This window comes from Haemaphysalis longicornis, unplaced genomic scaffold, assembly GCF_048455015.1.
Source record: "Haemaphysalis longicornis isolate Haplotype H1 unplaced genomic scaffold, Haemaphysalis longicornis Haplotype H1 scaffold_2, whole genome shotgun sequence".
Taxonomy (NCBI): Eukaryota; Metazoa; Arthropoda; class Arachnida; order Ixodida; family Ixodidae; genus Haemaphysalis; species Haemaphysalis longicornis.
In genome coordinates this window covers 150,638,984-150,649,282 of record NW_027526295.1, presented here as the reverse complement: position 1 = coordinate 150,649,282, position 10,299 = coordinate 150,638,984, and positions in this window count along the sequence as shown.

The following is a 10,299-nucleotide window of genomic DNA, read 5'->3' as shown; positions in this document are numbered from 1 at the left end:
AAAGAACTTGTAACGGGAACTCGTTTCAAAATTGGGAAGGAACGAGGAACGAGTTTTCGTTCCTGTTTTAGAGGAACGTGTACAACACTGCTTAAGTTGTTTAACCATAGTAGGCTAGCCGCAGTATATGACTGATAGTATATATGCAGCAATCATTATTTATTTGTTAATAATTATATTGTGATCTAACTATCGATACTGTCGATTGTCCTGTTAAACGTCGCCTTATTCACACTCCTCGATCCGCCAGCGCTTTTCCGCTCATTTTGGCGCATTTTTTAAACACACTTAACAACTTGTTTGCTAAACTTCTGGCCGCATTGTTCAGTTTCGGAGCGAATTATGAGCTGTGCGCAGACGTTGCGAGTGTTCCTTATTTCATGATTTGTCGGAAGGCATTTTCTCTAAAAAGGGGCCCGTATCGGAGAGGTACACATCCACCAACACAACGATTTGCGTTTAACGAATACTGAGGTACAAGTCGCCAAGATGTGGTAAACCAACTTAATTTAACGTGGAGCACCAAGGGCACCGAAGCGCAGAAAGGCCGGCGCCGTCGGTGGCGTTTACCGGGAGTAGAGAATCCCGTAGCACCTTTTGCGGAGCTCACTGACATTCGCGGGATCGTAAAGCATGGCCTGAGCAGATGGCGGGTCCTGGCGGCAGCCGTTGAGAAATGCGACATGTTGACACGGCCGGGCTAGAGCCGTGGCGTGCACCCGCCGCCGCTCTAGCCCGGCCGTGATACTGCATATCGCTCCGGCGACCGCAGGCAACGCCAGCCTCGCCCATCCTGTGTCCGCGCCTAGGCACCGAGCCTGCTGCAGGCTGCTGCACTGTTTCATTTCATTTCATTTCATTTATTAGTTCCTTAAGGGCCCGAAGGCATTACATAAAGGGGGGGGGGGGGCAAACACAAAACACATATAGTGAAGACAAAGAATAAGTATAAGATATATACAACTGGGCATCAAAAAAAAAAAAAAGACAGTGACTGACATGCATCAGTCAGCACAACTAACAACAACAAAAAAGGCTGATAAGAAAAAACTCATACCGAATACACAGGTTGAGTTACAAGACTAAAAACAAAAAGAAAAAAAAGCACAGAAAAAGAAGACAAGCAAGAACGATTGCACAGGTTCAAACTGGTAAGTCGTATGAATCATCATTGATGCCATCGGAGTTGTGATAATGGTCGTCCAATTTCTTTCGAAAAGATGCGCGGTCAGTGCATGATACGTACTATATTGTCGGGTAGCGAATTCCAAAGGGTTATGGCATTGGGAAAGAATGAACTTGAGAATGCTGATGTTCGACCGGGTATGTGTGCTAGTGGGTGGGTGTGGTTTAGGCGCGCTGACGTGCGGTGGGATGGTTTTAATAGTTCGTGCCTTGATTTCGGATGAATAGTACGCCCCACGAAGGAAGCAATAACGTTCGATATGACGGCTCGATACAAGTAACGGAAGGGAAAGGAACAGTTTTAAAGCTGTGACGCTGGTAGCGGAGAAGTATTGGGAGGTGATAAAGCGAGCTGCACGATTTTGTATGGATTCTAGGTTAGTGATCAAATATGCTTGTGACGGATGCCAGATTGATGAAGCATATTTAAGTTTTGGTAGCGCGAATGTTAGATAAGCAAGTTTCTTTATTTCTATATGGCCGCGGGTTTCAGATTTCGTCTGAGGTAACCAAGTGTCCTTGATGATTCGGAACAGATTGTGTCGATGTGTAATTCCTATGATAATGATGGTGTCATGTGAACCGCTAAGTATTTATACGATGTTACAGGGCATATGGGAACAGCATAATTATTGTAAGTGTGGTTGGTGATGATGCGTTTACGAGAGAATGAGATTACTTTGCATTTCAATAAGTTAAGGGGCATAAGCCATTTATTGCACCATAATGCGATAGTGTTAAGTTCATCTTGTAGGGTTCTGTTATCGTCGGAGCTTTTAATTGCAGAGTAGAGGACACAATCGTCGGCAAAAAGTCTTAGTTTACTTTTTATGTTAGTTGGCAGATCGTTTATATATATTAATAATAAAAGTGGTGATACACTGGCGCCCTGTGGTGCCCCCAATGTAACAGCTGTGAGCGGTGGTTGGTTGTTATTGGCGAACGTGAATTGCATGCGTCCTGTAAGGAAGTCCTGAATCCAATTTATTACGTTTGTAGGCAAACCGAGGTAAGTTAATTTTGAGAGTAGTTGGTTTCGTGGAACGCGATGAAACGCCTTTGCAAAGTGTAAGAAAATGGCTTTCGTTTGAAGGGTGTTACCAATGTTAACTAGAATGTCGTGCGCAAACTCAGCGAGCTGTGTTTCCCAAGAGTAAAATTTCCGAAATCCATCCAGGAAACCCTAACTTATGGGCATGCGTCGGGGGTACGGCGCGTTACGTCAAAGGCGTTGAAGTATAAATGGGTCGGTTTTCGTTCCGAAGTGAGGTGACGAACTACACGTCGCCCACATCGACCGCCACTGCCCAGCGCAGGCGCTCTGCGTCAGTATGCGCCGTAGCGCGCGCTCATTCCTGATACGCGGTTTATCGATGCGCTGCCGTATATCTCTGGCTTGTCTGCCACGCGCACTACTGTCTTCCTCCTCGCCGAGCACGATAACGGTATTGCGTTCCATGTTAAAGGCACAGCTTAAACGCCTGCTAATTTTTATTAGTATAGGTCCCGTACTCGAGCGTGCGGGACCGCCCTCAGGTCGGCGGCACCTACGGTCGCGCTGTCTTCCGGGGTTAAAAGAAGGAGATGGTAACCAACTACCAGGCAGGCTGTCGCCATGGCGAACGATGTAAATTTCTCTAGGCACTTCAGTCTTCCTACGTGTTTTGAAGGGCGTACTGTTGTGACGGGAACATTTTATATGCACACTCACCTGTAGGCACAGCAACCACGCTATTTAATCATCTTTAATGCATATTATTCCGGCTTAACCCACTTCATCATCATCACCAGCCCTATCTAGGCCCACTGGAGGGCAAAGGCCTCTTTCATTAATCTCCAATTATCCCGGTCCTGTGCTAACTGCGACCAATTTATCCCCGCAAACTGCCCATCTAACTCTCTGCCGCCCCCTGCCACGCTTGCCTTCTCTGGGGATCCACTCTGTTACCCTAAATGAACAGCGGTTATCTTGCCTTCGCATTACATGCCCTGCCCACGTCCATTTCTTCTTCTTAATTTCTACTAATATGTCTTTAACACCAGTTTGCTCCCTGACCCACTCCGCTCTCTTCTTGTCCCTTAATGTTACACCTATCATCTTCCGTTCCATTGCTCGCTGAGTCGTCCTCAATTTAAGTTGAACCCTCTTAGTGAGCCTCCAAGTTTCTGCCCCGTAGGTGAGTACCGGTAAGATGCAGCTGTCGTACACTTTCTTCGTTAGGCACAATGGTAGGCTGCCATTCATTATCTGAGAATGCCTGCCGAATGCATTCCACCCCATTCTTATCCTTCTAATTACCTCTGCCTCATAATTGGGATCCGGGGTCACAACTTGGCCTAAGTAGATATATTCGCTTACCGCTTCCACTGCCTCGCCACCTATCTCAAACCGCTGTGCTGTCCCGAGGTTATTGATCATTATTTTAGTTTTCTGCATACTAATTTTCAGGCCCCCGGTTCTACTCTGCTTGTCCAGTGCGGAAAGCATGCTTTGCAATTCGTCCCCCGAGTTACTTAGCAAGGCAACGTCATCAGCAAGTCTGAGGTTACTGAGGTATTCTCCATTAACCCTTACTCCCACCTGTTCCCAATCCAACGTTCTGAATACTTCTTGTAAACATGCTGTGAATAACATTGGAGAGATTGTGTCTCCTTGTCTGATGCCCTTCCTTATGGGTATTTTACTGCTCTCCTTAACCCATCTTAATCCACCGTAACCCATTTTAATCCAAATTAATTTACTTTATTCCCACCCTACTAATCACTGCTGTTAATTACAAATTAATCATTATTTCAACTTTATTCATTCTATCCCCCTCAACCCATCTTAATCCACATTAACCTCTCCTTAATAGTCATTATCAATCACTCCGCTTGTCCAGTGCGGACAGGATGCTTTGCAATTCGTTAGGAGAGAGGAGATACGAAAATCTGATGGGATAGGATGGACTCAGCTAGCACTCGATAAACGTGGCTGGAGACCTTTAGGGGAGAGAGAGAGAGAATAACTTTATTTCTGACGAGGCTCAGTCCTAGCGAGTGTCCCTCAGGTGAGGGAGGCGCGTCAGGTAATCCTGAGCCTTTGCCCTGCAGTGGAAACTATCAGGCTGATGATGATGATGATGAATCAATCATTAATATGCCTTAATCTATCTTAATCCACTTTAATCCCATTTAACTAAACGTGTTTTACTATGAGTCATGCATTAATCATTATTAACTTATCATTCGCCGTAATCAAGTGTCATTAATTGCTATTGTGTCCCGACACATGTTCATCAAATGACTTGCTATGAGCTAACTCTAATCTGTGCGTATCTGCGAATTAGTCACTTCCCGGGGCGTCTGCCAGCTCCCATTCCGCCGTAAGGTGTCCGCGAGAACGCACCCTCGTACTGTTGCATGGTCCCCATCGTTTTGACCGTATCTGTAAAGTGTTTTGTTGCACCGCACATTCAAGTTCAACTCCGTGGCACCTACATGCAGTAGGTGTATACAGTATCTGTATACTGTATGTTGTATAGTGGTATACTACTCCCATCGTAGCGTGCTCCAGCGTGGTCTACTAGCCCCCAAATTCTTGTTATCATCATGTTACCCCTAGCTCGGCGCATTCCCTCAAGCTGGAATCTGTTCGGGGCTGTAGACACCATAAAGAGACACACCGTGACATAGCTAGTGGCCACAAACAATCATAAGAAGTTCACTACTTCGCTCACTTAATTTCTACAGACAAGAAGTTTTCCTAGATCTGCATAGTCAGTTTTTGCTGATGTACCATTAAATTTTATAGCGAGGATACTAGTGTCAGGCTCTTCCGTGTCCGTCGCCGAAGTATAGAAAATACCAAGTTCCGTAGGGTCATGCCACTTCTTACTAATGTGAGAAACGGAATGAACCACCTCTTTCTTACTGCGAGTACATAGGACCCTGCCAGTGTTGCTCGACGAAAGAGGAAGCTAATGAATGCTGCTGCACAGAGCCACAGCTCACGTTCTACTAACCAATCACGTCTTATCCAGGGAAAGTAATATTTCTTTGTTAGTTTGGTTCAGCCTTCAAGCAACCTCACTCCCACCTGGTACGTCTAAAGCGTCAGCACACCTTATTTTCTCAGTTTCAAAGGAGATCACAGCGTGATAAGTCACTGAGTCGATCGTTTCGAACGTGCTTTAGCGAACACCAGTTGCATGCGAGACTACTGCACGAGTACTTTTGGCTTTAGGCTGTTTTTCTCTTTTTTAACATGTATAGTGTCGCCATTGAAACAGCACCAAGTAGTGACTGTCCCATGAGACGACCAAACAGTTTCGACAAAAGGTTATTTTTTACCCGCCGCGGTGGCTCAGTGGCTATGACGTTGTGCTGCTGAACTTGAGGACGCGGGTTCGATTTTCTACCGCGGCGGCCTCTTTTCTGATGAAGGCGACAAGCAAAAACACCCGTAAGTTCGATATTTCGGCACATGTTAAATACCTCCGTGTGTTCAAAATTAATCCGGAGCCCTCCACTACGGCGCGCTCATCGCCTGCGTAGCGTCGGCGCGTTAAACCTCATAATTAATCAATGGACGAAAGGTTTTCTCGCAAACGCACAGATCTGCGACTGAACACTCACTCCATACGTGGTGAACATACCAAATACCCTGCCACGTAACAAGCGCCACCTACTCTATGACTGTAATGAAACAGACGAAGAACTCAGTGAGTCGGACGTCTACATCTGTTCAAAGCTGGCAGAGAAAAGATGTCGCGGAGAAAGAGAGAGAAGCGCCTCTATAGGAAGCCTTCACTGCATTTACGAGATGAGTCATAGCAGCCAAGGCTGCCGCCGAAATGTGTTGTCCGCCCAAACGTCCACGGGCCATTTGGCATCATCCCGCTAGAGGATGGAGCAACGGGAGGCACTGTTTGTTTGCGCCTGATCCAGCGCCGCAAAGAAGCGAGCCTCGTCCGGTGGCCCGTGAAAATCGAGAAGCCAGCGCCTGCAGCGTCGTCATAGTCGATGTCTTAGCGCGGACTCTGGGAACATCCCCCTACCAGTGTTTCTTATGTCGCTGTTACGAAGTCAGTGAATTTCAACACCCTTCCATTGATCTATTGAAGCTGCTTTCAAGCAAGCGATTGCGGCTAGTTATTAAATGTGCAAGGGCGGCCTGAAGGCTTTGTTGTCACGTCGGTGGCGACGTCGTTACACTCCGACGCTGCCAGCGGCGGCGGCGGCGGCCGCGTTGGCGGCTGCAGCGGCGCTAAGTGGTGCCCTCCGCATGCTTGTCCGGGCACATTAGGAACGTGCCGTCGTCACGGCGAGGCGTTATAGTTCTCCGGCGCTTTACGTGTAGCACGGTAGGGTGAGCAAACGGGGTGGAGGAGGGTGAGAGGCGTGGCCGGCTTTCTGGGGCGGGTACGGGCTTTCTGACGTAATGTAGCGATGTAGAAGACCGGCTCCAACGTCGTTGACACGCTTTGCTCTTAGAAAGACGTTTCTTTGGAAGGCTTTTTAAAAGTGTTAGCACTGCGGGGCTGTTGTCGAAGGAAACGGCTTCTCGGCTGGTCGAACGACACATGTCGTTTAATTTGGTCACCCATCTGTGGCATCGTTGGAGCGGTGTGAGATTTTTTTTTTACCTATCTCTCCTTTCCCTTCCGTTATGTGTCGGTGCTAGCCTGACGCGAAATCGCTTACACTACTCGTTCTCCCCTTAGCTAGAACACATCAGTCATTGCGATCGGAGCTGGGCATCGCCGCATCCTGTTCGCAGTCAATCTGGCATAAACGAAAGCAAAGTGGCCCGAAATTGCTGGAGTGGTCGGCCACAATGGCAGGTTTCATTGCTTATGAATAGCGCTTCGTCTGTAGAGAAGGGGCGTCGCGAATGGAGAGAATCTTCTGGGTGCGCGAGCCAAAGTCGCCTTTCTTTTTGGAACGAATGCAACTCGCTTCTGGGCCGAGCGTAGCAGCTCAACGACTTATCAAAGCGGCAAACAAAAAAAAATTCCAGGACAGGTAAGCACTCCGGACGATATAGTGATTGCAAAAGCATTAGGGTCCCATTGTGGAACGTTTCTTCTCATTATCGTAACCATCATCATTCCCCGTGTTTCCATTCTTCTCTCGGTTACTTAGACCTGGCATACCTCCGCTTTCGTATAGCCAAGCAAAAAGGGGCAAGCAACGTATTTTGGGTGACCCTTGTTTGCTACTTCTAAAATTAGCATGCTCACTTGGCTCACGTAGGCCTCGGCACAGGCTTCACTGTCTATCACCCTCCTCCATTTCATTCCTTTTTTTTGCGCATTGCCTTCCTTCTTCCAGCTCACCTCCTATCCTTACCCACCACCACGTCACCTACCCCTCACATCTTCTTTTCTTCCTCTCGCCCTTATTCTGTCCTCCTGCACTTCCCCTCCCCCTTTACTGCTCCTTCCAGCCGTGCGGCACTGGTGACGCCGGGGTGATGAATGGGTAGGTCACAATGTGGTCACCATAGGTGACTGGCTGGCAGTGTTGTACGGAACGGCGTTCCTGGAACTATAGTTCATACCATAAGCTAGGTTCAGCACTGTGGAGGCTACATTGTTGTCCACAGCCCGCCCCCTCAGGGCGCGTAGCTCACCGCGAAGGAAGCGACAAAAGGCGCCGGGGCCTTGCGGTGCCACTTGCCGAGAGGGGAGAAGAGAAGGTCCTTTCAGGACCCCCTTCACGGCGAATTAGGCGCCCTCAGTGGGCGCACCATTGATAACAATGTAGCCTCCACAGTGCTGCACCTAGCTTGTGATATGAACTATAGTTCCTTTTTGGAGGAACGGAGGAACGCCACCGTTCCATTAAAGGAGCCATGAAGAGAAAACACAAGTTTGATTCATTCGAAAGATTGCCTCGTTAGAACCATAACGACACCACTTATAACGCAAACTTCGCTCAAATAAGCTACATAATTAGGAAAAACGGGAATGGTCATGCGACCCACCAGCTCATTTCCCGCAACAGAACCTATGCCGTCACATGGGCTAAGCTCTGCGATTGGCGGAGGCCGGCAAAAGCAAACGCATGTTAGGCAGGGCTTACAGCTTGCATAGCGAGCTAAATGCCCGTGAAACATACTGCACATTCTTTTTATGACAAAGAACGGTGGAGTAAACGGTTGAAGGTCCGAACGAACTCGCAAGCGTGTGCGCCAATGCGTACGAAACTAGCGCGCCGGCCGAGCTCGACATCTCGCCGTCGCGCAGACGAATTTTCGGGTTCGAGGCTCTTCGGGGCCAACGAACCGTTCCAGCACGCACAGCCGCGACCTTGCTTCGTATCGTAATCCCTTCACAGGAGGTTGGCCGTCATATCGCCAACCAGCAAAGGTAAAAATAGAAACGAGGGGAGTAAGGAACAGCAAGAAGCGACGAGATAGTGCCAGTCGTCGCGTAAGTTTCGAATGGTGTTGGTTTGCTGCTGTCGTTACGAGCTCGTTTCCAGTTTACAACCACTGAAAACTTCAGTTTGTTCAGTTACGGCAGGGACCCTTACGTTAGCTCACTCCTGGAACATGCTGGCGCTCGTTGCCGACTTCGTCAAATCGCTCTGACCTTGGGGAAAAAAATGCCGTAAACACCGCGCATTGACGCTCGTATCTTTCTGGTCGAAGCAGAGAGCTCGCGCGAACGGCTTTCCATACACGACACCGGCCAACTGGCATAAGTGATACTGCTACTGAAATTGAACTATTATTAACCGTAATCAAAATACGGCACATACGTACCAGTCTATATTCGTCCGTCGCGACGGGGCTGACGAGGCAGCGGTGCCGACGGCTGGGCGTTCGTCTGTTGTGGCTATCGCGGAATGGTCGCTTTCCCGTCCACCGCGTATCCCACAACCCTTGCCGCTCGTGCACTTAGAAGCATTGAGCGTTTTTGTGGTGTGAGGTTGTTAAATGCAAGCCCGAGCTCCTCGGCGAGAGTTTTGTTCTCCGGATCAGGCGATTCCATGACTAGGGCTGCGGGTGCACTAGGTTTTACTAGTATTTTTAAAATGGCCGCCGTCTCGATCGACTCCCGCGTGTGGGTGCTATATGGAGTCGACATACTAAGTATCTGTTTCATGGAACGGCTCTATGACGCCATTGTACACGTCACGGAATGTTCAATTTTAGCGGGAGATTTAAAATTTTGGCTTAAATTGCCTTATTTATCAGTGAATAAAGCATCATTTGCTTCCGGGAAAGCGCTTGGGGTACTATGAAACACCTAATCTTTCGAATAAAACAAACTTTTGTTTTCTCTTCATGGCTCCTTTAAGGGTCGATGGAACTGTAACGGAAACTTGTTAGGTTTATGAAGGAACGGCAGGAACGGCGTTCCCTCTGCAAACGTTACATCGCTAGGATTTGGCTGTTCTGATGCGAAGGCTCGAGTAAAAAAATCCACAAGTCGCTACCCTGTTTCCCTTCCTATAAACCTGCAAACTGGCCCGTCCTTCAGCGGAACGTGCTTCCTCGAAGGTCAAAGGCAGAAGAATAACCACGCAGCGGGCCGAAGCTTGATTTTTTTGTGTGCGAAAGATTGCCCTACGGCATAAGAAAATAATCTCATATGTACAACACTGCACCCATAGCGCGCGAAAATTCAAGAAGAGACTGGTGCTGGGGCTCCCATATCCAGCGCTTTAGATCTGGCCGAAGCTTGTGTTTGCTTTCATGCCGCTTGAGCTTACGCCACGTTCGACGGGTGAATAGCGCATCCTCGAGAATTCTTTTCCTTCTCATCGTTTGTCTGGGGAGGTGGGGAGGCCAGGATGCGCGTCTGGCCGACAGAATTGTTCCCCGCCGGGGAAAAGTTGTCAAGCCCGAGCGGCGTTGCATGTGCCTTGTGAAACCACCGTATATTGTCAGGGGTAATTACCGCATTAGTGTGAGCGAGCCGCGGGTGCGTTGTTGTCCAGGGAGTTGCTCTCACTGTGAGGTCATTCGAAGGGTCACCAGGATTGCAGGGTCACCGGGTCACTGGAAATTGCTCGGGATTGCAGGTTTGCACCCGTTAAAGGAAAGTGCGCGCTCGTTGTCGCCAGTTGCTTAATCCCGAGGTTTAAGCTATCATGGATCCCAGACGGATCCATCTCCCT